This window comes from Mustela erminea, chromosome 10, assembly GCF_009829155.1.
Source record: "Mustela erminea isolate mMusErm1 chromosome 10, mMusErm1.Pri, whole genome shotgun sequence".
NCBI lineage: Eukaryota > Metazoa > Chordata > Mammalia > Carnivora > Mustelidae > Mustela > Mustela erminea.
The window spans coordinates 10,521,998-10,528,036 of NC_045623.1; the positions used below are offsets into that span (position 1 = coordinate 10,521,998).

Sequence of the window (6,039 nt, forward strand, 5' to 3'; positions counted from 1 at the left end):
ATGATCGTAAAAAGGCCATGGAGGCTGCCCCTCCCCCCACCCCCAGCCAGCAGCTCCCTTGTTAAGGGAATGGGAAGACCCTGAGGCCACTACTGGAGATGGATTTCTTTGGCCTAATTAAGGTGTTTCCTCTAGTTAAAATGAATCTTTCTAGGAGGGGTCACTTCAGCATAAATAAGTCACCTGGGCCTTCTAAGGAGGCTTCTGAAGAAGCAAAGGATGTCAGGAGATTAGGGTGTAAGTTCCAGAGTGGGAATGGTAGGGCCATGCAGTGGGGCCACGGTGGGGAAAAGGTCGAGGGAGGTGGATGGCACAGGCAGGAAGAATATGTTCTCAACTGATAAATCTCCTTTGACTTCTGCTGTTGCTGAGGGCTGGTCCTCCCTAGGTCCATCCTTCTGCATGAAGCAGGGCCCTGAGACTACAGGTGAAGGGCTTGCTGGCCTTGGGCCCTAATCCACTTTAAGACAACTGGCCTCAGTAAGATTCCTGGATTCTGCAAAATCATCAGCTAACCAAATGGAAAAAACAAACAAACAAACAAACAAAATCCCCCCAAAACCTGGGCTTTCTGGTTTGAGGCATTTATTTGATTTCCATTCCCTTTGTTAAACTGACTAGTTATTCAAGGAACTGACCAAGTGTGTCACTGAGCAGCCTGACTGCTTTGCAGACCGGTTCTTTCGTTCTTGTGTAACAACAGCTGCAAAAAGAAACCAGTCTCTTTTAGTGTACAAGCAAGACCTCTGGGATTATGGCCTTATACCTAAGAATGCAGATGCTGGGGTCATCAAGGCCTGGGGTTAATTTTTGGGGAGCCCCTCATTGTCAGCTGTGGAACCACTCCATGCTCTAAACTTTTCATCTGCAAATGGGGGGACAATAGTAACACTAACCTTGTAGGTATATATATATATAGATTGTATTTATTTGAGAGAGAGAGACAGCATGAGCCGGGAGAAGCAGGGAGAAGAAGGACAAACAGTGTCCATACCAAGTACGTGGGGCTCCCCCCAGGACTCAATCCTGCAAACCCCGAGATCCTGACCTGAGCCCAAATCAAGAGTTGGATGCTTAACAGACTGAGCCACCCAGGTGCCCCAGTTTGTAGAGTTAAGGAAGAATGATCCTGCACATGAAGGGCTTCCTCAATGCCCAGCAAATACTAAACATCCAATAGGTGCCTGTTGCTCTTTTTAACATTAGGGTAAGGCCAGCAGGCCTGCTGCTTACTAACTAGTATCTTGACAACCAGGAAGACTTACAGCATCTTCCCAACAAGTCTAATTTATATCCCAAGGAGTGTCCAGTGAGGAAGACACAACTGTTTGTAGAAGTGGGGGCAGAAGGAAAAAGGCCCCTTTCTCCAGTGTCCTATAAACCATCATTGCCACGTAGGAAGCAGCACCCACACTGCGTGTAGCCTTCTGGGGGAAGGAGCAAGGACTGGGAAACTGGTGAACTCTGAGCTGGATCGATTCCCAGTTCACTGCTCTCAGGAAAATGATTTGTGTCCACAGTACACGTATAGGTGTATAGCCCTGGCGCATGTACATTTATACACACACACACACACACACACACACACTCATTTCAGGTTGGAACACCACTGCATCGAATGCATTTTTTTCCCTGTCTCCCTTCTTATCTCTTACATCCTTTGCAGTCCATTCGGGCATAATTATTATTGCTTTACTGGCTCGGTTCTGCCGCTCTCTAGAGTGGAGCAGATGTCGACAGCTCTGAAAGATCCCATGCTATTACACCGCAGAACAAATGAGGATGTCAGAAAAGGCTCTTCAGTCTAACAAGAAAACAGAGGAAAGAGACAAAAAGAATAAAGCCTTTGGAGACCAGCAGACTCGCTCTGATTAGATCTTATGCTAACATGATGCCCACTCTGCGTTCTAACAGTGATTTAATATGTTTAAACGATACCGGGGAAATATGTCTTGGGGAAAAAAAGAGAAAGGAGAATTTCTTCCCTGGCAGGCATGATTAAGATGGTGTGGGCTCCCCAGGAACACACAACCGCAGCGGGAGCCTGTGGAGGGCAGGCCCAAGCATATTTGCCTACAGTTGTGGATGGGGTCTCCTTAACGCTGGGGAGCTGTCCTCCCAGCACGCAGGAGCTGGCGAGCTGCTCGGAGGGATGGCTGGCTGGTGCAGGACAGGGTGGCAGCCTCACTGCCAGGCCACTGTGTCTTCTCCTGATATGGGAGACCATACTTTAGAAACATTACATCTAGGGGGCCATGAGTCCACACATCTTCATTTTCCCCAGAACAAAGGTAGCAAATACTCTAGATTTTTGGAAGCGCAGGAAAGGGAAGGCTCTGATCAGACTGAGGGACCGCAGTCCATGTGTTTTAGAGACAGTGTATCGGGTAGTTTACTCACTGAATGCCTCCTTCAGTTCCTTGCTCTGAACCTAGTCACTCATTTCCTATCTGTACTTCTAACGATTAATGGGATAGTTCTTTCACTAGACCGCTGCAGAACAGAGAGAATTTAGGAGGGCCAACTCTGGGATAGCAGAGATGGAGGGAGAGGCTGTTAGGTACAGATAAAATCCGGCGGTGTTGGCAAGTGCTCTCTGACGATCTGGCAGTAAATGAGAAGACACACAAAGAGCACAACGAAGTAGTGTACACTTCATGTGTTTGTTTTCTTATTTGTTCTTAAATCCTTCCACAGTGGCTCCGACGCAGGGGCCTGGCAGCTTCTGTTGTGTGAATAAAGAGTAGCACATACTTAAAACATCCCCAGAGAACAAACGTTTAAAAAAATAAAGCAACTCCCCAGAGGGGAACAAGGTATTAGTGTTCATTGTTGAAATGCAGTACGTTGAAAACCCCGGGATGCTTCTCTGGGCCTAAAGATGGCTGGGCTCTCTGGTCCAGATGTTAGGACCTATCTAGAAGCACAGAAGCCCTCCGTGGGAGAACTCAGAGGTCACCTGGTCCAGGGTTTGTCCTGACAAGTGACTAGTTGGCCTGTGCTGGATGTCCCCGAATGACATTCCCCTATGAGGTGGGACCAGTCCATTGTCAGAGTGCTCAAGTTATTAGAAAGTTCATGCTTGCCTGGATCTAAATATGCCTTTGTATTTTCCCCTGCTTGGCTCTGCCCTCCAGGACCCCAGGAAGGAACAATCTAACCTGTTATACATACCAAGACAGGGATTCTAACACCTGCCGCCTTCTCCCCTGCATCCCTCCCACGGTGACCCGGCCCCAGTCCTTTCTCATTCTTATGGCTCTGATTCCAGGTCTGCTTAGAGATGTCACTTTTAGAAGATGAGCTGATCTACAAAACCTAGCACAGTTCTCTAGGGACAAACTAAAGGGCCCAAAGACAGCATGGAGCTCCTGGTTTAGCCCAAGTGGAGTCAGAGTACTGCTTTCACAGCCTGGTTCTTGTATGTGATTTTGGACGAGTTACTCAATCTCCCTGAGCTTCGGTTTCCTTATCTGTAAAATGGATTAACAGTAGCCCCTGAAAGGCCCGTGAGCCTAGATGAGGGAATCCATAGAAAGATGTTTACCAGATAGCAAACACTCTGCAAATGTGAGCCATCCTTTTGGAAGAAGAAAGGTTACTGCCTCCATTACCTTCCACCCACCATCCTGTTACAATCTAAGTTTACGGTGCACTAGTCTTTCATTCTGAGCCAATAAACAACTGAAACATCTCTATCATGTTCCCATAGGCTACCATCAAAGCACATCTGCTGCTTATTCCATCTTATTTGCTTGTTTATTTTAACCAAGTGCAGGACTTTACATTTATCCCCATTAAATATAATCTTATTAGATCTGGTCCATTGTTTCAGTCTGTCAAATCTTTTTTGCATCCCAATTCTGCCATCCAACATATTAGCTAGCTCTTCCAGCTTTGTGTCACCCACAAATTTTATCACCAGGCCATCAATGTCTTCATCCAAGTCATTAATAAAAATAGTTAACAAGGCAAGACGGAGGCCAGAAAACTGTGGTGGGAAAGATCCATTCTCCAGATCGTCATCAGTCTATTAATTAGTACTCTACATTCAATCAGGTACTCATCTACCTGACCTGGCTACCTTCAGCTCCTGCCCAGAGGTGCATCTTGTCTTCAAGGACAGGGACTTTATCTGCCAAACCTACTGCTGCAGCCCCAATGCACTCTGTTTGCACAAAAACCAAACGCCAAAAACCAGTCTAGCAACTCTCGGAAATGTGCTAAGTCTGGGAAAACACACGGACTGTCCTTGCCTCTCACCTGGAGACCATGTCCATTTCATCTGAACAAAGCTCATCTAAACTGCCTGTCCTTTTTTTTTTTTTTTTTTTTTTTTAAGGATCACAGGGGCAGGCACCTGGGTGGCTCAGTTCGTTAAGCGTCCAACTCTTGATTTTGGCTGAGGTCATGATCTCAGGGTCATGAGATTGAGTCTCACGTTGGGGTTCTGTGCTTGGTGTGGAGCCTGCTTAAGACTCTCTCTCTCCTTCTCCCCCTGTCCCTCTCCCCACTCATGTTCACGTGCATTCTCTCACTCTTTCTCTCCCTAAAAATAAAATAAAATAAAATAAAATAAATCACAATTTCCTGTGGCTGGGCTTCTAGCACCTTTCCTCAAAGCCTCAGCCCCTCTGCTTTGAGGGTCCTCCTAGAGTTTAACTTACCTGGCCAGGCCCTGGGACCCCAAGGGAGTCTTTAGAACCTTCTTTCTTGCCTAGGCTTCCATGTTTTGTCACCAACATCTGTGGAAAACTTACTCTTGAACTTGAAGTTACTTACCCGGAAAGGGAATATGGAAATAGAAGTGCTAAACAGGTCTGTTTCGTCATTTGTTCCCATACTGTGCCAATAACAATATTGATCAAGCAGTGGGCTTGTTTTTGTCCTTTGCCAAACATTAACTAAAAACTTTTCTTTGTTTGAAGAGTCTGGGTGTCTCTTAGCAGCCCTGGGAGCGGTATCAACAAAAAGCTAGATGGCTCCCTGCAAGCCAGTTTGCAATGGCAGTAGCTTACTAAGGGGTGGGGGTGGGGGGTCTCTCCCAGTACCTGGGTTCCTGACTGTACCCTGCCTCCATCTCTCAGATTCTGGTCCAAAACCTCCACTACCACTGCAAAGAAAGTGTTTAAGATCTTAGAATTCTATTAAATGTCAACACACACCATATATGTGGCCTGGGGCCAGTCTGTAAGAGAGAGGAACAATAGTAATTACCTCACATAATGGCTGTGAAGATCACATGATATAATGGCTTTAAAAGTGCCATGTACAGTGCCTGGGGCATGTGGGGTTGAATAGTGGTAGTCCACTCTTACTTGCTGGTCTCTGCCTTGCTCTTGTCCCTATTTGGTTCTACTCTTGTCACCAGTCCCTTGTCTACCCCCTCTCAGCCTATGCTAGGTCTGTCTCAAATCTTAGTTTTCTACTTGCCCTTCATAGACTACTCACCCCCTCCAACCCTATGCTGGCATTTGACAGTACCCCATTTATGCTGGAAATCCCTTGCTGACTCTACTTTTGGAAATACACACCATGTCTGTATGCAAAATCCTATCCCCTACCTGGACAGCCAAGATCCCCATTTATGACAAGTCCCAGGGAGTAAGAAGTAACAGCCCCTCAGAACTTTTTCACAAATCTCATTAAGGTCACAGTGTTTGGGGTCAAATCTTGGTTTCTTCGTTTTTTAACCATTTGACCTGGGGCAAGTCAGTGTCCGGTCTCAGTCTCCTCATCTGAAAGGCGGGTATCATAAGATAGGGTTGTTGGGAGCATCTGCCATTCAGCATCATGCCTATTATAAAGTAAATGCTCAGTAAAGGTTGGCATCATTATCAGTCTCATCAGCACCAGCTTTTCATATTTTACATTTCTTGCTAGTATCCATTTCCTTAACAGAGTCAATTTTTTTACAAATTTATTTGTTTTAAAGAGAAAGTGTGTATGTGGAGTGGGGAGGGCATTTACAGATTCTTGTAATTCTATTTGCTCTTGGTTATGTATCACTCTCTTCTTTTATGTCCACTTAATTTCTTT

General features: G+C 45.9%; 1 long non-coding RNA gene across 1 annotated transcript; it reads right to left on the minus strand.

The window, feature by feature from the left end:
* Positions 1 to 575: 575 nt before the first annotated feature.
* Positions 576 to 4,754, minus strand: LOC116567047. Its single transcript, XR_004276089.1, has 3 exons — positions 4,668 to 4,754; positions 1,656 to 1,804; positions 576 to 703 (listed from the first exon to the last, which is right to left on the minus strand). It is a non-coding gene; the product is annotated as an uncharacterized LOC116567047 (long non-coding RNA).
* Positions 4,755 to 6,039: the final 1,285 nt, after the last annotated feature.